We start from the raw sequence: 21,193 nt of genomic DNA, 5'->3' as shown, positions 1-21,193 counted from the left end.
TTTGTAGCCCTGGCTAATTGCCCATGCTGTAAACTTCCCCACCGTGGCCAATTTCCGGCTGTCAACAATTTTTAACAAGCAGCTCGCAAAATTCCTGGAGATTACAAAATCTGCTCTCTGAAAGCCCGCAGACTAGAAGCCAATTCTCCTGGCTCCTGGTTGGGGGGTTTTCCTGCCTCACCTCTCTACCTCCAGGCAGGAGGACGTTGACCTGCTAACTGGGGGCTGACTGAGGAACCTTAATGAAACCCACCCAGAAGGATTGTTAACAGGGGTTGCATTTCAGGCAGGTTTTATTTTCTTCCATGTCAGTATTTTTCCAAATATCCTGGAGCACATATTACCTTTACAATCAGAACATATCTAGGTAATGAGTCATTTTTTTAGGGAGCTTAGTGGAATGCTTTGCAATCACGGCCCTCTCCCCCCCGCCCCCACATAATTTCTGTCCGCCTGTCTCCCTTGGGTGTGAGAGAGAGTCTCCAAGGAACTCAACTTCCCCCGCAGGACAGAGCAGGTGTTCACCTGAACCTGGTGCAGTCTGATGTGGAGGTTAAATTCAACCCCTTTGCAGTTCAAATTTCACAAGCGGCTGAGAAAACACAACTCCCTGTTAAGATTCCAAAAGTCGCACTCTGAAAAATCAAAGCCTCCTTGGCCATCAAATGGCCAAAGGTGGAAGCAGATGGTTTGTACCAGAAACAACTGCTCCTTCTCCCTTGAGCCTTTAGAGGAAGAGGTTTCCATGGATGAGAGGGCGTTTTCTGCCCTCTTGGTCCCCGAGCTGGCATTCGGGCGGTCTTACCTCAGGGCTGGGACAGAGGCCTGGCGCCAGGGCTTGGGCACGCTCAAGGAGGCCAGTTCATCTCAGCTGGGCTCCAGGACTTCACTGCTTATCTCGGGGCTGCTCGCTGCAGAGCTCTGCACAGCTGGCTCTACCTCGCCTGCAGAGATGGAAAAAAAAAAAAAAAAAAACAACCACACATACAAACCAGAGTTGCCAACAGAGCCCCAGAAAGCACTCTGTTAATACATGCAAGCGGGTTAGCACCCTGCCTCCTTCCCACTCCCGGCCCTGGTCACTCCTGACACTTCAGGGCCCCCTTCCAGAACGACAGCGCCACCTGAAAGAGCCGGCCCTCTCCCAGGACTCTAGCTGCCCATCTGTTCCCCCAGACCTACCCCTTCTGCCATTTCGGTGCGCTGTAGATGAAGCAAAGCAGACTCTACCACAGTCACCTAATCCTGTGCTACTTGCTGCTATGAGTAAGAAATCCAAGAAAAAGTAAACGAGAGTTCTGGTCTCAAGTTTCATGTTTAAATAAGGCTATGGAGAGCTGATTTCAGTGAACAAACACATCACACTCGCTCAGTCTCCCTTTGACCTACGGTGTATTGTTTGTAATGTTACAAATGTGAATTCAATCCCTAATTTATTTTGGGAGCATTTTTAACGGAAACTGAATTTCCAACCCATATATTGTTATGGCTGTCTGGGTGGACAGCATTTGTTTTTAAAGTAACTGTTTTTTCCAAGTGTCAAAGAAATTTATGTTCAATCTAGAAATTTTAGAAAATATAATTAAGTCCACAGAAGGGGCAAAAAATTACCTATTCTTTTCTCCCCCAAGATAACTACAGATAACACACCCTTCCTGGTTTTATTTGGTTATTGGATTTTTTTTTTAATTTTTTTTTACAAAGATGCAGTAAAGCAAGGCATGGCTTAGTGCTGGGTCACCAGTGTTGTCCTGCAGTGGCTACATAAATTGCCCCTGTGTGGCCATACCAGAACAGTTACCCCATGGTAACTGGCCATTTCCAATGTTGTTTTTTGTTGTTGTTAATGACAAATAGTCCTTCAAACTAAATCTTTGGGAAAATCCATGGTTATTTCCTTAAGACCCAGCAAGGAATTTCCAAATGTCTCAGTCTTGGCATGCTACCTCCGGAGCCTCTGTGCCCTATCAACTGCTCCCAGCAATGGAGAGAGGTGCTTGGGGTCTCTACCCCTGCTCTCCTCCACCTGGCCCCTCTCTCACCCACACCCTTGCTCACCGCGTGAAACATTTCTCTGCAAATGAGCGTGCAGAGCCAGCCGTCTGGGTTGTCACTTTTTATGTTCACAATCAGCTCAGCCCAAGTCTAAGACCTGATGATTAAATGAGCTTCCCTAGTCAAGCTTGGGGTGCGGTGCACGAGAAGGAGCTGGTTAGGAGGAATAGATAAGACGAGAGCAGTAATGCACAAGTGCGGTGTCCGGGAGGAAGAGACTCTGAGATGCCAAGAGAAACAAAAGCCAGGCCAGGAGAGTGCAGACACTGAGACGGAGTGTCACCAGATGAAAGTGAAGAGGGGGTGGAAATGTCAAGGTCTTGCAATGATTCAGGGAGAGCAGAGCAAAGGACAAAGGCATCTGGTGACATGGAAAACGAAAAAATCACTTGAAGCATTTGGGCACTTTGCTGCTGTCTATAATTAATAGTGACAAAATACCAGGGGCCAAAGTCACGGTGGGGAGACCGAGGCAGGCTGGAAAGAGATGGCTACTCACAAATGCAGCTGAACTGGTGGCCACCTGGGAGCCTGCCAGCAAGCTGCCTTCCCCCGGAAGCAAGGTGCTCCTGGGTTTGGGGTTCTGGAGCCACTGACTCACTTGCCCCCCTAACAGCGGGGGGAGGCCCCCTCTATCCATCTCTCTCTATCTAGCCTCTCTTTTGCTCCAGGCCAAACCTTCAGTGAGACATAGTTCACCGCATAATCTGTCTAAACAGACTTACTGGATTTCTGTGGCCCTGTGACCCAGGCAAAGACCCTGGGAAGCCAAGCCTTGTGCCCCTTCCCAGCTGACAAGTGCCCCCTGCCACTCCACCCCCTGCACCCTGCACTCCAGCCATAGCAATCTGCAGACTGGTGAGGAAAGGTGGGGTTCCATTTGTGCTTAACAAATCCTTTGGCAGATGGCTTGCAGACCTCCAATTGCTCCAATAGGCAAGTCATCCTACCTGTCTCCCTGCTACCCAACCCGCACTCACACCTGAGCCCTCTCTGATGGACAAAGGGTGGAACTTGCATTTAAAAGCAATTCACCTCAAAAAAATAAAAAATAAAAATAAAAATAAAAATAAAAAAAGCAATTCACCTCAATGAGGGAGCTGGGCTAATTAGATACTCTGTGAATTGCAACTCTGAAGAAAGACTACAGTCAGCTAGTGGTAGACCCAGAGCTTAAAGGGAAGGTAGCCAGGGCTCTAGAAGAGGTGAATGGCTTGTGCAAGATCAAGTGATGGGGGCATGTGGCCCTGCAGGAGAGGAAGCTGCCTCACAAAGAAAACAGAGCTGAAGCAGACAGGAAACTGTGCAGCCCCAGAGAGAACAGATGCTTAGTGATATTCTAGAAAGTGCAAAGATCATCGGTACTTCCTCCTTTTTCTTCCTATAAGCATCCCCTGAATCCCTTCCAGAAGCCCTTGAAGAGCTGGGTGTAGACCGGCTCTGGGGTCCCAGATGGCTCCAGCTCACCAAAGTCTTCCAGGGCCTGGTCTGAGAGCAGAGAAGCTCTCCCACCAACACCCAGTGCATGGCTGTGTGGTTAGGCTTTAGTCATCCATTGTGGCTACTCAAAAGACTTTTTTTTTTTAACTTCCTTCTCAAGTTTATGGCTGGATTTTTGCCAGATGAGGCAACCTGATGGGACAGTCTTGGATTGCAAGTACAACTTGTACTTTGCAGAAACATGGGAAATAAAAAATAATAGAGCAATAATAACAGACAGTAGATGTTTCTAGTATATGGTTTTACTATTAAGTGGCCTATCCTTACTCCTCCTGTCACCTTACCAGTGTGATCCATTCAGCTGACCACAGAATCCTCTTGCATTCCCTTGCCCCTAAGTCACCTATATAGACTCATGTGCTTCCTTGCAGTTTTAATATAGCACCCACCGAACTGAAGCCTCCCATAATCTGTGTGTCTTCTGCTCCAATTCCACAAGGGTCACTGGCTTGACATCTAGATTTGGCTTCACTACTTTTCTCCTGAGGGCTAATCAGCCAAAGTTTAACTCCGTGCCTTCCTCATGCTTGGGGCCTATTTGCGGCTCCTGCCCTCACTCCTGCCTGCACTATTTTCCCACCTTACAGCCCCTGGCAGCTCCTCAGCTAAGGCTCTCAGTCAGCCCCAGGGGCAGCAGAAGAGGATTCTTTTTTTTTTTTTAAAGATTTTATTTATTTACCCATGAGAGACACACAGAGAGAGGCAGAGACATAGGCAGAGGGAGGAGCAGGCTTCCTTCAGGGAGCCTGATGTAGGACTCGATCCCAGGACCCATCATGCCCTGAGCTAAAGGCGAAGCTCAACCACTGAGCCACCCAGGTGCCCACAGAAGATGAATCATCTAAGGAAGAGAGCAGATAAATGAGAGGCTGCCTTGGCCTCATTAACTCCCTCATACCTCATACAGGCATTACCTTCACATATGCAATGTGTGCACACTGGCCATAGACCACAGCCAGGAGGTAGAGAGCCCACAAAGAACCAAAGAACCCAAAGAAGTTCATGAAATGAGCCAAGAACATAAGAATTTCGGAGCCCAGCATCTGCTGATACAAGCATCCTCCAAACAAGGGCCATTACTAATGGGCTTGGTGAGAGAATGGGTTAGCTTATCCCAGGGGTAGGGCCCAGGCCCCAGCTCCCTGGCTTAAATGAGCAATCACCATAAGGCACACAGGAGCCGTGGGTAAAAAATAGCCCTGTTAACCCTGCATCCATTATTCCACATTATCTGGAATATGAGTGACTTTTCTGATTGTTTAGATATGGAAGCTAAATTAGCTAAGAGCTCTTATCGATCCTGGTATACAAAACTTTCCAGGATCTAGGTCTCCACAAATTTGCTGAGCTCTACAGTCAGATCAGAAGACACTGTACCCAAAATGCAATAAGAATTTCTGCTAAAATCGGATGACTTCCTGGATTATTTCTGCCTTCCCCTTCCCTCCAAGCTCTTGTTTCTTCTGGACGGTTCATCTGTATGGCCCAGACCCAACATTATAGGGTTCCTGTGCTCGACCAAGGGCTAACCACAATGTTCCTTTGCATATTTTTTTTTATTTAAATGTTTTGGGCAACTACTATGTGCCAGGCACTTAATATACTAAATTATTCATTTATTCCTCACACGATCCTATGAGGCAAGGAGTGTTTTCTCCATTTTCAGACAAGGAAAAGGACTTTAGTAACCAGCCAGGGCCCAAAGCTGACAGATAAATGACAAAGCCGGAATTCTCTACACCGGCCTGCCTCCCCCAGGTCTTCTTCCCCCAGTGTTAGGACAGAGCTCCGCCAAGTGCTCTCAACAAAAGCTGAAATTAAAGATGAGTTCAAAAAAAAATAAAATAAAATAAAAAAATAAAGATGAGTTCAACCCTGAATACAAAGGTTCGGACAAGAAAAGAAATGGTGTAAAGAATTTATTTCCAGACAACCAGAAAAAGGAAGCCCTTCTGCCTCGGCCGTATGCACAACACCCAAAATAAGGGAGCTCCTGTTCATTTCTTTGCATTGTTAACATGTTGTTGTAGGCAAACAATCCCTCAGTTTTGACTGTGCCTATGTGAGCTGCCAATCTGGATATGCACAGAGACACATAAGCCCTTCCTACAGTCCGAGCCATACACAGACATGGTTTCAGGCCCTGCCCCCGTCCTACAGACCTCTGATCTCTGCCGCCCAAATGCAAGGACTTTCAGCTCTCTGGTCTAATTCTAGAATGATCTCAGTGTATCTAAATAGCATACTTATATGGCTTTTATTCATTACTTCCTACCACAGAAAATGAGCATTTAGCTTGCTTTTACCACCATCCCACGTCCCTCTTCTACTTCTGCTAACATAGTTAAACCATTTTTTTTTTTTATTAAGTCAACACTAGATGTTACATCCACATAAGTGACGGTTCACAGCCAAGCTCTGTGGTGTGCCACGGTTCATTCCTTTCGTGTATATTCCTTCGTTTTCATTTCTGGAGTCCATTAGTGTCTCTCTTGTTTATTTGCTTAATATGCTATATACCTACCACTAACTCAGCCCTCAACTTTCCAACTTTTCCTTTTTTTTTTTTTTTTTTTCTTGGAAGCTCTCCCTTCTGGAATCTTTTGTCCTCCTACTCCAACCTAAGCTGGTTGCTCTCTGGGCTTAAAGAAGACTTCTTTTCTTCTGTCGTTAATTAACTCCTCTAATTTTGAAGGAACATATCTAGAGTAGCTTCCTCAGAAAGGACATACAGGGAATAGAATAATTGAGATTGCTCTTATCTGAAAATGCCATCATTCTTCCCTCACATTTAATTAATAATTTGTTTGAATATAAATTCTCAGTTGGCAATAAATCCCTCTCAGAACTTTAAAGGTATGGTTCCATTGCCTTCTTGCTTCCAGTGCTGCTGTAAAATCAGATTTCCATGTAATCAGTTTAGGATTTTTTTTTTCTCTTGTGTCTTCAAGCTTTGCTTCTGATTTGTGTGGGGTTTTTTACAGTGATGTGCTTTGATGCGTATCTTTTTTCATTCATGGCATTGGGCACTCAAGTGAGTTTTTTCACCTAGAAGCCTATGTTCCTCAGTGCTCAGAATTTTCCTTGTATTATTTCTTTGATAACTCTTCCCATTGTCTCTATTTTCTTTTTCTTTTTGTACATCCTCCTATTCAGATGTTGAACTTCTTAGAATGATCCTTTTTATTTTTCATTGCATAGCCCTTTTATTTCTTTCTTTTTTTCTGGGTTTCTAGTCTTTCTCCAAGATTTTTCCAATTTTATATTCCAAATCTTCTATTGAGTCATTGATTTCTATCATACTTTTAATTTCCAAGGGTTCTTTCTTATTCTTTGAATACCCCTTTTGTTGCACGTTGTCTTTATTTTATTACTGTGCTATCTTGTCTGGCCTCTAGGACACCAGTAATTATAGTTTTTGTGAAGTTTGCTTTTCTTCCCACACTGTCTCTATTTCTTGAGAGTTTCTTTTTATGTGGTGGTCGTTTGTCTCTTGGTTTCTATGTTTTATGTTTCGAACTTTTCTCAAATATCTGGAGATACTTAGAGGTCTTTTAAAATTTAAAAGTGAGGGGTGTCTGGGTGGCTCAGTGGTTGAGTGTCTGCCTTCAGCTCAGGGCATGATCCTGGGGTCCCGGGATTGAGTCCCACATCAGGCTCTCTGCATGGAGCCTGCTCCTCCCTCTGCCTATATCTCTGCCTCTCTCTCTTTGTCTCTCATGAATAAATAAACTAAATAAATAAAATAAAATTTAAAAGCAAGACAACAAAGGCTGACCAGAAGCTTGACGTACAGGGGCAGAGCTGCTGGACCAGTGGATCTTAGGAGAGGAGGGTTGAGAGTGATCTCCCCATTTTATTTAAAGAACTCCAAATATCAATATCTATAGGCCTTTTCTTTTGGACTGTTAAATTTATGCAGAGTCCCTTCTAATTTCACTACTAGGGAAAAGGGGATCTAACCCTAGCTCCCAGGATTGTAGGAACTGTCAAAAAAAGAAAGCTGGGATGGTCTCACTGTTCAGTATGTTGAATTCTATTCATTCCCTCTGTTTTATTTTATTTTTTTCTATTTAAGTTCAATTTGCCAACATATAGTATAACACCCAGTGCTCATCCCCTCAAGTAGCCTCCTCAGTGCCAGTCACCCAGTCACCTCAACCCCCCAACCTCCTCACCTTCCACAACCCTTTGTTTCCTGGAGTTATGAGTCTCTCATGGTTTGTCTTCCTCTCTAATTTTTTCCACTCAGTTCCCCTCCTTTCCCTTATAATCCCTTTCACTATTTCTTACATTCCACGTATGAGTGAAACTATATAATGTTTGTCCTTCTCTGATTGACTTACTTCACCCAGCATAATACCCTCTAGTTCCATCCACATCAAAGCAAATGGTAGGTATTCATCTCTTCTGATGGCTGAGTAATATTACATTGTACATATATATATAGACCACATCTTCTTTATCCATTCATCTGTCGATGGACACCAAGGCTCCTTCCACAGTTTGGCTATTGGGGACATTGCTGCTATGAACATTGGGGTGCAGGTGTCCCAGCGTTTTACTAAATCAGTATCTTTGGGGTAAGTACCCAGTAGTGCAATTGTTGGGTCGTAGGGCAGGTCTATTTTTAACTTCTTGAGGAACCTCCACACGGTTTTCCAGAATGGCTGCACCAGTTCACATTCCCACCAACAGTGCAAGAGGGTTCCCCTTTCTCCACATCCTCTCCAACATTTGTTGTCTCCTGTCTTGCTAATTTTCACCATTCTCACTGGTGTGAGGGGGTATCTCATCATGGTTTTGATTTGTATTTCCCTGATGGCCAGTGATGCAGAGCATTTTCTCATGTGCCTGTTGGCCATGTGTATGTCTTCTTTGGAGAAATTTCTGTTCATGTCTTCTGCCCATTTCATAATTGGATTTTTGTTTCTCAGGTGTTGAGTTTTAATAAGTCACCCCAAGATTGCTAAAACTCATATGGCAATCCAGCAATGTGGCAGGATACAAAATCAATGCACAGAAATCTATACACTAACAATGAGACTGAAAAAAGAGAAAATAAGGAGTCAATCCCATTTACAATTGCACCCAAAACCGTAAGATACCCAGGAATAAACCTAACCAAAGAGGTAAAGGATCTACACCCGAAAAACTACAGAACACTTCTAAAGAAATTGAGGAAGAGAAAAAAAAGAAATTGAGGAAGACATAAAGAGATGGAAAAACGTTCCATGCTTGTGGATTGGAAGAACAAATATTGTGAAAATGTCAATGCTACCCAGGGCAATTTATACATTCAGTGCAATCCCTATCAAAATACCATGGACTTTCTTCACAGAGTTGGAACAATCTTAAGATTTGTATGGAATCAGAAAAAAAAAAAAAAGAATAGCCAGAGGAATATTGAAAAAGAAAACCAGAGCCAGGGATTGAAAAAGAAAACCAGAGCCGGGGCATCACAATGCCGGATTTCAGGTTGTACTACAAAGCTGTGGTCAAGACAGTGTAGAACTGTCACAAAAACAGACACGTAGACCAATGGGACAGAATAGAGAATCCAGAAATGGGCCCTCAACTCTATGGTCAACTAATATTTGACAAAGCAGGAAAGACTATCCACTGGAAAAAGGACAGTTTCTTCAATAAATGGTGCTGGGAAAATTGGACATCCACATGCAGAAGAATGAAACTAGGCCACTCTCTTGCACCATACACAAAGATAAACTCAAAATGGATGAAAGATCTAAATGTGAGACAGGATTCCATCAAAATCCTAGAGGAGAACACAGGCAACACCCTTTTTGAACTCGGCCACAGTAACTTCTTGCAAGATACATCCATGAAGGCAAGGGAAACAAAAGCAAAAATGAATTATTGGGACTTAATCAAGATAAAACGCTCTGCACAGCAAAAGAAACAGTCAACAAAACTAAAAGACAACCTACAGAATGGGAGAAGATATTTGCAAATGACATATCAGATAAAGGGCTATTAGCCAAGATCATTCCCTCTGTTTTAGAAAGGCATCTCACGCATGCCCTTCTCAGCACGCCTGCTGTGCCTGATCTTAATCAGGTCTTAAAATCGAGTTTGTTCCTGGAAAGATCCCTAAAAGAAGTTTTAGTTACCAGGAAAAGAAAAAAAAAAAAAAAAAAAACTTGTTTTCCAGGCATAGTTTCAAAGGCCAGACATTTAGGAAAGCATTAACACAGGCTCAGGATCACTTATCAGGGATCGCCGAGGCCTGTTAAGTGTCAGAATTTAGAATACTTCATCTTTTGGAAAAGTGACATGTGGCCCAAACTATATATTGCGTAACACCTGCAGCCAGCTCAAGGCAGCTCTTTCTAATGATACGGATTAATATTTCTGCAGCAGGACAAATGAATGTTTATACTAAGTAGGTTAAAGATTTATAAATAGGCTCATTCTAGTCCAGGACAGGTTTTGCCACCTAGCAGGTTAAAAATAAAACTTGGTTTTCACAGATTTTTGGATTTGGAAATTGCAGATAAGAGATGGTGCATGCATTTTTCCTAGGCACCTCCTACACCTCCAGTCACACTTGGGGCATTTTCACACGGATTTTGTCACTCTGTGGGTCTGCTTGCTTGCAATGAGATGTGGAACAAAATGAGGCAAGTTAGGATGTGGGGGTTGGGGGGAGGCCCGCTTCAACAGAAAGAGTGTCTAGGGGCATAGTCACTTAGAAAGTGTGTGTCCCACTTCTGTGCCAGCAAGCTCTGTGACTCTGAATAAGTTATTTAAGCTCCTTGAACCTCGATTTCCTCATCTATAAATTGAGGTAATTTCAACTAATTCTGAAGTGTTTTTGTGAGGATTAAGGTAAATTCAGCCAACAACTATGTATCGTGCCCACTATTCCTAAGGCATTGCTCTGGGTCCTAGGAAAATAATCATAACAAAAGAGATAAAGTCCCTGCCCTCATAGAAACAACTTCCTAGTGAGAAGAGACATAAAGTAAATAAATCAGATGGCCCTATATGCCACTAAAGACAATAGTCAGGATAAAGGGGAGAGAGCCAGGGGGATGAGGCAGGAGGCTGGGACCAGAATTATCTTATATAAAATGGTCAGAAAGGCCTTTCCAATAAGGTGATGTTTAGTTAGAAACCTGAAGGAAAAGAAGAGGAACATAATGAAAGTGTAAGAAGGAAGGGTGTTCCAACTGAGTGGAACAGCAGTGCAAAGGCTCTGAGTAAAAAAATATATAAATATGTGCTTTATGTTTAAGGGACATGAAGTAACAGAATGAAGTGGCAGAAAATTGTAGAAGCTAAAGTCTGTGAGGACCTGAAGACCAGGTCATGCAGAACCTTGCAGACCCTTCTAAGAACTTTGGCTCTGAGTGAAATGGGAAGCCCTTGTTGGTTTCTGAGCAGAAAAGAAATGAAATGGTACATCTTTTAACATAGTTGATCACTCTAGTTGCTATTTTGAGGAGACCATAGGAGCAGGAATGTAAGTAGAAGACCCAGTGACAAAGCTATTCTAAAAATTAAAAGCAGTGATTGATCTGTCCTGGACTGGTGTGAATTTAGAGGATCGAACAAGTAGTCAGCTCTTTGACTTACTTTGCAAGGACAGTTGACATGATTTGCTGATAGCCTGGATGCAGCATGAGAAAATGAGTCAAGACTGACTCCAGAGTTTGAAGCCCTAGCAACTAGAAAGATGGAAGTTGTCGTCTCCTGAAGTGGGGATGGCAGTTTTGAAGGAAAAAGCAGTTTAGTCTTGGACCGGTCATCACTGTGATGTTTATTCGACACCCAAGGAAACGTGGTGAGTAGATGATTGAATATATGAATATGGCGTGCAGGGAAAGGTCTGCAATGGAGTTCTAACTGGAGGATTGTTGGCATACGAATGGCAGGAGATCACCAGGGAATGAGGAGACAGAGAAGAGGTCAAGTCCAAGGGCTGCTCCCTGAGGTGCTACAAAGTGAACAAGTGAAGATGAGCCAACAAAAGAAACTGAGAAGCCAGTGACAGAAGAGGAGAACCAAAGGGTGTGATAGTCCAGAAGCCAAGAGAAAACACATTTCCAAGGGAAATGGAATAACCAACCATATCGAATGCTGCTGGTAAATCAATATAAGGCCTGAGATTTAACCATTGGAATTGACAACATGGAGGTACTGGTGAACCTGACAGGTGTGGTTTCTGTGGAGCCATGGAGGCAAAGTACTGATTCGCGTGGGCTTAAGTCATGAGAGAAGAGGACTACAGGGAGCAAATGATTCTTTCAAGGAACAAAGAAATGAGGCAGCAGCTGGAGGGGTAGATGAGGTCAGGGGAAGAAGTGCATGTGCATATGCGTGTGGGTGGGTTTCAGTGGGAGAAAAACAACAGCCATAGATCGACAGATGGGGCAGGCAGATGGGAATGGTCCAGCAGAGAGACAGAAACATTGGGAAGAGAAGGGACTATTGCCGGAGTCGTGTCCTTAATTAAGTAAGGGAACAGGATGCAGCACACGAGTGGAGGGGTTGGTCGGAAATAGGAGCAGAAATAATTCATCATCCACAGTAACAGGCAGAAAGTAGAATTAATGGGCATGCATTTGGTGGCAGAAGGGTGTGAAAGTTCTCTGATTACCATTACTTTCTCAGGTAAGTGGGAAACAAGATTCTGATGGCGAGTAAGGATGGGAGAGGAGGTGTTAAAGGTTTGCAGACAGAAAGAGGTGTGAACAGTCACCTGGATTAGAGAGAATGGCAGTGGTTCTCTGCCAAGACTGTCCATTGGAATCAATTTTTAAAGCTTGGCTTTAAAAAAGGGTACTAAAAAATAATAAATAAAATAAAATAAAATAAAATAAAATAAAATAAAATAAAATAAAATAAATAAAAAAGCGTACTAATGTCCAGGTCCACTCCATAAAGACTCTGGTTTCATTTGTTCTAGATGGAATTCAGGCAGCACTACCTTTTATGATCTCCCCAGGTAATGCTACTGGAAACCAGAGTTGAGAACCACTGGGCCCAGGGAATAGAGACATGACCTGACAACACCGAAGTCCACTTAAGGATCATGGTCATGAACTAGAGTGGGAGCAGTCAGGACAGTGGTCTGCTTCTCTACCGTCACACTGAGCTGTGGGGGCAGGCATGGTGGGGAGAGTGAGCCTGTGTTAACCGGGATTACGTGAGATTCCTGTAAAGTGCACATGGTTAGAGTCCAGTAAATGAAAGCTGCCGTATTTCTATCACCTGCTAGATGACATATAGGCTCCTTGTAGCCAATATGAAATATAACTTTGTTTTTATCTCACCCAAATGATTCACTCAATTTGTGTCTATCACAGGGTTTCGAAGTCATTTGCAAGTAACTAAAATCACAAATGTATATCCTTAAACATGAAAGTGTCCTGTGGTTCTCTTTTGTGACACTGAACACTACATATGGGATCACGGGAATTCACAGGTCATCTCTCCCACCCACCCTCCTCGAGTCCCAATTTGATAACAATAGTTCTGCGCCAAAGTTTTGTGAAGCCCGTCTCCAGGCCACAACCCTGGGAGCCTGCACTTTCAGGGTTCCACATTTGCGATGTCTGTCTGGTGACCTGTACTACTCCCTCTGGGAACGTCCACCCTTGATCCCAGCCCTGAGCCTGGAGAGATCTCTGTGGTGATAAGTGCCATCTCAAGACTCCCTCCCCGAGCCACTGTTGGCTAGGTCCCTGTCCACATCTACCCAACTGCCAGAGAAAGACTGCAGGTGCTATCCTGAGCCTAAACTGTGTGAGCTCGAATGCTAGCAGAGGGCAGAAGCCCTGTGGGGTCCCCTGCTGGCCCCCCAGTGTCCCCTATGGTCAGCTCCTGCCCTCCCTTATCAGTGGATCGCATGCCAAATCCCGCTTGTGAACTTCCTTCTACCCTACCCTAACCGCCCAGGCAAACGCCTCCACGGGGATCTCACCTCTTCTACTCTGACCCTACCCGGCCCCACCCCTGCCTCGTGCTCTAGCAGCAATTTGTGCAACCCACATTCATCTGCGTCCTGATTATAGACCCACCTCCCCTCCTAGACAGAGGCTCCTCCAGGGAGAGGCTGGACCTCACATAACCTCATACCTACAGTGCCTCGCAGAGTGTCAGGCCCATCAGGTGGCCAATAACTGAAAATAACTATGACGTGAAAAATAGTTACCATTAAAAAAAATAGTTACCATTTATTATCACCAATTACATGCTGGCACTGGGTTAAGCACTGCACAGGACTCGCACCAATGCCATGAGGTAGCAATGATTAATTGCTACAGATGACAAATTGAGGGTCAGAGAAGATAAGTTCCCAAGTTCATACAGTGAAGAAGTGGCCAACACAACAACAATAAGAACAAGAAGTGGCACATCTGGAATTAAACCCGAGTCTATGTGGCTGCAAAGCATGTGGTGTTTTTCCCAGTGTGATAGGCTCTCGGAGAAAGATGACCCTGCAGATGGTGAGGGGAAGCCAGGGAGTTGCCTCCCAGCCCCCACTCTGGGCGTCACCTGGAAGGCCTGGGGGACAAGAGTAGGACTCTCCAAATGCAGAAGCACGTCCCCGGGAGGTGCCTTTCATCCCTCTCCTGCTTACCTGATCTTTCCTCTCCTCCGGATTTATAGGCCAGAATAAAATGTTCATTGTGTAGAGCAAAAAAGGAACCGCCACAAGCCCTCTGGCAGGAAGCATCTTCTGGGGATTTATTCCTAACACTGTCATTAACCACCCCCAACTCGGGCCCTGGGCCAGCATCCTCCCAACACCATACAATTGACAAAGGCTGTCCCAGCAGCATGCTTGGGTAAGTGAAGGTCCAACCCCACTGCTTTTGTCAGAGTTCCCTTATTGCCCTGCTCCCTCTCTCACCTGGGACAAATTCCTATGACCCTGGTTCCCAATAGAAGGAAAAGAAGAGCAAGGTCCTGAACCTGACTCCACCCACCCTAGGGCCCAGCTCCATGCATCAGCCCAGAGAACTTTCCCTACTCATCTTGCTGCTTGTGTTTCACCTCGAAGGCCAGAAGTGACGAGTGGAAAGGGACTGCCCCGAGTGTTCCCTACCCTGGGCTGCTGCATCTCCCACTGCCTTGACCTTACCTGGAAAGCACCTGCTCATGCTCACTGGGAATGACTGCATCCTGGTCTCAGGAAGCAGAGGGCAAGCATAGTGGGGGAGTGGGGGGCACTGTGCTGAGAACCGGGTCAGCATCCTGCCATCCAGGGGGCCGCTGTCTCACAGAGCTAACACATAGCGGGAGTATGGTGTGTACGAGATGAAGGTTCTTCTCTTTGCTGTAGGTGCCAGCAATTTGAGGGGCCCATCCTGACTTAATGCTGAGCTATAAGGCCTGTCTCAGAATAGCAGAGAGACCAGCAGGATGAGGAACTGGTTCCTTCAGCAGTACAGAGTAGCTTGGCTCTCTAAAACCACCCCATCACCCCCACACACAACAGGGCTTTTGGAACCCCACCACCACCACCACCACCAACTGCCAGTGGCATGCTAGGCCCCACTCCAGACCCTAGAACAATCCCAATCCTTCCTGGGGCAAATGAGAGTTGCCTCCAGACCACACTAGCGGAGTCCTGAGGTCTGGCTGCCAGCCCACCCTGGTGTGCTGTGTTAGAGACCGATGTCTTAGAGGCCAGGGCCCTGCCTTGTTCTCAGCAGCACTCCTGAAAAGTAAAGACCGCTCCAGAGGCCCCTGGCATCTGTCCTTCCTGTCCCTCCTCCAGACCGCGAGCCTCCACCAGACAGACATCGGGGGGGCCTGCTTGCCTGGCAGCTCCGACATTCCTTCCCGTAGCCTGGCACGTCTGGAACACCCTCCTCTGCCCTGTGTAACTCACCAAGCTGTTCACAGCTGTCCCTCCCGCCTCGACACTGGCCCAGACGTTGCCAGCAACCAGGAAGGCAGGGGCCTCCTCTCGCCCGCCCGGCGACGGGAGACACCCAGACAGAGGACCTGCCTCCCTCCCTCTCCGCTACCTCCCATCACAGCCTCCAGCTGCCTGTCTGAGTCAGGGCGGCACAGCTCCTTGCCTGGTGACCAAGTTGCGTGTTGCAGGCCTGCAGGGAGCAAGTCCGGGACTGTGGCGGGTTTTATGGCCCCCTGTGGGTGCTCTAACACATGTCTCTAAGTTCTCAGAAGGGCAAGGGGTGTGCCAGCAATAACAAACCCTTCTGTGTAGCTCTTTTATACTTTGTCATCTTTTCACATCAATGATCTAATTTGAACATAAAAACAAATCTGAGGGTAGGCAGCCCCACAATTATCATTTCCTTTTATGGGTAAGGAAATTAGGGGTAAGATTAAGTAGCTTGAGGCTACACACAGCTACAGTCTGGACCACAATTAGGTTTTTATATTTACCTAAAATTTACATGTAAGATAGATTTATATTTCATCAGTCTGTATGTAGGTAAATTATGTACAGTTACCTAGAAAGTCTTTACCTATAAAAAATGTCTTTTATATCTATTTGTGTTTTTATGTTTCACAAAGGTGGCCACTGAAGGTCTTCCGTGCACCACAAATCACAGAGCAGTAGAAAACCGTGGCCTTTGGCGTGCTGGCAGCTCGGGGGATTCAAGCCGAAGTGCAGGCAAATAAATCTGTCTCTCAACCTCAGGTTCCCATCTGTACCAGAGGGATAATTATACCCATCCTCTAGGGTTGATGGGCAGCCTGGAGTGGAGATACGGTGTGTCACACCTGGCACACGGTGCACGCTTAATGAACAGTGTCTACGCTTTCATCCATCCTTTGTTCTCCAACCATCGCAAAGTAGTACTCACGGCTACCCAGACATGCCAAACCTTCACTGCTCCAAGCTTGTGCTCCTGCTCCCCCGTAGGCCAGGGATGCCCTTCTCCCGTTCAAGACCTATCAGAACTCTTCCCGTTCTTCAGCACCCAGTTCAAACCCTATCTCTTTGGTGAAACCTTCCCCTTCATCCTCTGCGCCCCAGCACCCACTGGATCATCTGGTTTACAGCATCTCAGCCTGCCTAGAGTTCAGAGTTCACAGAACTGACTCACCAACTTTCCCATGAAAAGACAATGTTTTATTCATCTATTTTATCTCCCATCTGCTTTCCATACCCTGAGCATCAGTACTTAACAATACTTTTTTTTTTCTATTTATTTGTTTGAGAGGAAGAGAGGCAGCATGGGGTGTGGGGGGAGGGCCAGAGGGAGAGGGACAAGCAGACTCCGCACTGAACGAGGAGCCCCACGCAGGGCTCCATCTCAACACCCTGAGATCACGACCAGAGCTGAAACCAAGAGTCGGACCTTTAACCAACTGAACCACCCAAGCGCCCCAACAACACCTTTTGACAACCTCATACAAAATTATACAGAACTAAAAGCCACCCAAGATCCCACCACCCAGAAAAAAAAAAAAAATAGATGAGTATCATTCTTCACATGTCTCTACATTTGCATGTGGATAGAAAGGTGGAAGAGGGAAGACTGCAAGAAACAAGGATGGCTGGAACTACTAAATAAAATAGTTATTTTTTAGTTTTGAATGTTATTTTATCTCCATTCTACATAAAGGTTAAGTTTTTAAAGAGCTGAACTTTTCATGAATGTTTCTCCACCAAAACAGATATTATTTCCTTAAAGATGCCTCCGAGCTTAAGAAAAGAAGGAGTTGAAAGGTTGGAACCATGACTTTTTCTCTTTAGACAGGACGGGAGCGGGAAAGTTAGCAACATCCGCATCCTCCCATGTCCTCGCCCAGTCTTCCACTTCCCTGACCTTCTTGGTACTTCTCACATTCTATTCCTTAGCCTTCCTGCCCACCCTTGCTTCACTTCTATTTGAGTGGATTAAGGGCTCACCACTCTCTCTGTCTCTCAAATAAATAAACAAATCTTTAAAGGAGGGGGTATTCACCAAATGACCCTTAACCCTGCCTTCCTAGGTACACCTTGGGTTCATCCTTTTCGTTGGCAAGTAGGTTTTCCCAAGAAGGGCTCCTCTGTCCTACCTTAGAATTCTTGCTCTCGTGACAACTGGCCACCTGCCTTATCCCTGCAGAGTGAGTCGCATCAGTGTTGAAGTCTTCGGTCACACTGCCTTTCCCTCAGAACCCTCTGAGTATTTCTTCTCTGCGTTCTCAAGTGTTCCCCTGCTGCTGATCAAGCCTGAGGCCCAGGCTTCTGCTCTGGGCAGAGCTGAAGTGCTCCCAATATACACCTTCCTCCTTTTCCTTTTTGTTATAGGAGGCCTTCCCCAAGCCTGAGTTCTAAAAGGGTGCTCAGCCCCCCCCAGCTGGAGATGCTCTCCCAGCCTCCTTTACAGTCAGGTGTGTCTGTGTTTTGGTCAGTTGACGGTGCGCAGAAGTGACATGTGTCTCTACAGATGCCCCAATGGCCATTCTGAGAGATCACCTCTGCAGGCCTTTTAGATCTCTGATTTTCCCTGATTAATTTCCTTATCATTGTTCCCAGCATATAGTGTGATTCTCCTCGAGCCTTCCCTAACAACTTGGTTTTCAGTACGTACAGCTCTGTTCCTTTATTAACTTCTCCACGGTGATGTCCGTATCATTTGTTTCCTTATTCTCTGTTTCATTCCACAGTTTGCTCATCTTGTCTCTGAGCTCTCCACTGATTATTTTTCAAAAAACTGTATTTGAATGCTCAAATGGATACTGTCTCTCCAACCCAAGAGCCGACTCCAAGCCCGAAACTAGCTTGGGAGATGGGGAGAACAGGCCAAAGGGATCCCACTTTTCATTGGGAAAGATGGAATAATTTTACTCATAGGTCATCTGTGGTCATCCACCATCCTGATCCTCATTCTTAAAGGAACAGCTCAAGACCCACCTGTTCAAATCTCTGCCAGCCTAGATTGATGGCACCCTCTCCAGCCCCCAACAGTTTCTCTGAACTAAACATTCACAGGTAACACATGGGCTTCTAAGTGACCCTGGAACTTAAGAGAAAGGGCAAGAGTCTTCTTCTCCCCTGTCACACATGGTTAGGCACATAAAGGTTTTCTCGGAAGGCCTCTGGAGTCCTGATTTTCTGAATGAAAAGGAGGGCAAAAACTAGAACCAATACTCAGAAGAGATGCCTTCAACACCAAACCCACTAATCCCAATTTAACTCTATGTTGGAAGACACCATGATGCGGGTGGAAGGAAGAAGATTCAGTAGGATATTACCCTTAAAAGATCAAAAGGGAAGGCACAAGCACCTTAGCCAGCAAGCTAGACCTCCCCACCCTGCCTCTGCAGGCACTGCTGTGGGATTAGTCCAAGTACAAGCACCGAAATTCATTTCCTGGCTGACTCTGAGCAAGTCGAGGAACCTGCTTCAGCCTTTGATGCCTTCCTTACCTGCTAAACGGAGGTGATAATGGTATCTGCCACATGGGGAAGTTGTGAAAATCATAGGGAATGCAAGTGATGGCCCAACCCAGGCCCACCACTTCCTGCCTTATGTGCTCTCCTCCAGGAACACCAACCTGCTAGTGGTCCCCCCACACCTTTGCTCCCACAGCTCCTTCTCCTCCAAATACCCTTTCCCTGGAGGGCTAAAAGCTACTGCCCTCCGAGACCCAGCTTAGGGGGTCACCTACTCCAGAAAGCTTTCCCAACCATGCTGTACCTTCTTCCTTGCTTCATGATATTTTTCATACAGTTTTGTAACTATCATCTGCATGCCCTCCTCCAACTAAGCTCCTGAAGAACAGAACTGTGGGAATGTCTGGGTCTCTGTTCTAAAAATGTACATTGTACAAGGGCTATGGCAGGCATTCAATGTTTGTTGAATGAACGAACAAAGCAAGGCCTCCGAAAAGAGGAAGAGGGTGACATGGGAGGTCTGTCTGCCACTAATTTCCAAGGCCCTGCTTGTTACACTGAATACATGTGGGCACGTTATCTACAACACATGCTCTTTATGTAAATATTCCCAATGCCTAGCACAACAACTAGCACATAATAGGCACTCAAAAAATATTTGATGAATAAATTAATGTTGAATAAACTTTAAAAGAGAAGAAATTGTTTAAGAACAACAGGTGCAAGATAAGCCCTTAACAATGTCTTTATTGAGTTGCATTTAAAAGCTAAAAGCATGGAAGGCACCCACCAATCTGTGGCCATACTCACCACTAGTGTGTTTATTCCCAGTCATAACAGATAATGAATCAGGTGGGTATCCTAGCTTTAAAAGGCAAGCAAAAAATAAATAAATAAAGGCCAAACCAGGCTTGACGCAAACAACTTTTACCAAAAAGGGGAATGAGCAAATGCTATCCACACATGACTGTCCCACGAATTCTTTCCCTCATATGTTCTCAGGGGAATGATAGAAAACTTCCATCAGCCCCTCTAGGGAGAATTTCAGCCAAGCTCCCAGTGAAACTAAGGGTGAGACCACTTCTCAGATTCAAAGGACTTAGAATTATTAGCAGTAGAAAAATCCTGTAACTTAACACAGAGAAAAAGCTATGCCCCATGCCAGCCTCAGTCCTTAGCAGCAGTGAACCTTTGGGTGAGTCTCTACCCCTCTCTGAAGCTCAGCCTTCTCATCTGCAAAATGGAGCTACTGATACCCAGACATGGAGTGTGGCTGTGAGGACTGCATGTATGAGAGAACATATAGTGTTTCATCAGGGCCAAGAGCACAGCAAAAGCCCAGAACACAGTGAACTTGCCAGGTCGCCCTCACAAGACTCCACTAAAGCTTAACTCCAAGAGGCTCTTCCTTTTCCGCCGACGGAAAAGGACGACGAGCATTATATATGGCTGGTACTGTCAACTCTAGCCCGGAGGACCTTCAAGAGGTTGCAAAGGGTAGAGTGTTGCTAAAATTAAAGCTGAATGACGTCTCAGCACTGCTAGGGAAACCAGGAGATGGATGCAAATTTAGAAAGACTGTAATAAAAAAAAAAATTTACAATCAACCTCCTGGGACATGTAGTTCTTTTCTGGTTGCCAGATTTCCTGGTCATCTAAAGTGTATGTGATATATTTATTACTGTGGAAATAATTTATGAATATAAAGTCAGGTAGAGCTGCAGCCAAGGACAGAACAGGAGGAGGGTTGCCAAGATCCAGGGAAACAACGTGTAAGCCTCCCTGGAAGGCGTCTGTTCGATGCCACCTGCACAAAACAGGTGAGACCTGCTCCGGGTCCTTCCTATGGAACTTGCCCCAACCCTGCAGCCCTACTTTGCCTCTTTCTGCTTCTTGCCCCACGGTCCTAGACTCCCAAAGTTGGAAGGGGCTTCGCAGGCATCTAGGTCAACTCACCAGCCAAGCCCCAATCCTCTGATGGCCAACAAGGTCATGTGCGACGTTGGCTCCAGTACTCCCACGACCTGCCCCGGGACGTTGCCTGCTCCACAGCTGGCCAAGTGGGCTCTGTAGGGTCCTTCCAGTCTGCCACCCTGCAACATCTGCCCCAACCTGCGCTGGTCCTCCCCTCCCCAACAACCGCTCTGCGTGCTTGGTAGCCTTTTTCCATAGGAAGAAGGTGCCTTTAATTATCTCCTGCAGCCAAGAACATCCAGTTTCCACATTTATCCCACCTCCGATACAGAAGACACCTCTGTCTTCTAAGTGGCCCGTCTCCGGGTGCGCTGCATTTTCCCAC

The 21,193-nt window shown here is 45.7% G+C and overlaps 1 protein-coding gene across 6 annotated transcripts in view; it reads right to left on the bottom strand.

Annotated features, from left to right (window-relative positions):
• The window catches only part of ST6GAL1 (ST6 beta-galactoside alpha-2,6-sialyltransferase 1), a 121,974-nt gene that overhangs the window by 91,204 nt on the left and 9,577 nt on the right, over positions 1-21,193 (bottom strand). For 4 of the 6 annotated variants that reach the window (XM_072807773.1, XM_072807775.1, XM_072807771.1 and 1 more), the window contains exon 2: positions 806-944. The gene's annotated coding sequence lies outside the window, so the exon portion shown is untranslated. Of the gene's footprint in view, positions 1-805; positions 945-1,182; positions 1,307-15,421; positions 15,444-21,193 lie in introns of those variants that run through there. The other 2 variants (XM_072807774.1, XM_072807772.1) reach the window with 2 other exon arrangements.

The sequence above is a fragment of the Canis lupus genome, chromosome 31 (genome assembly GCF_048164855.1).
Source record: "Canis lupus baileyi chromosome 31, mCanLup2.hap1, whole genome shotgun sequence".
Classification (NCBI taxonomy): domain Eukaryota; kingdom Metazoa; phylum Chordata; class Mammalia; order Carnivora; family Canidae; genus Canis; species Canis lupus.
The sequence above is the reverse complement of the archived record's forward strand: the minus strand, read 5'-3'. Positions and strand labels throughout refer to the sequence as shown.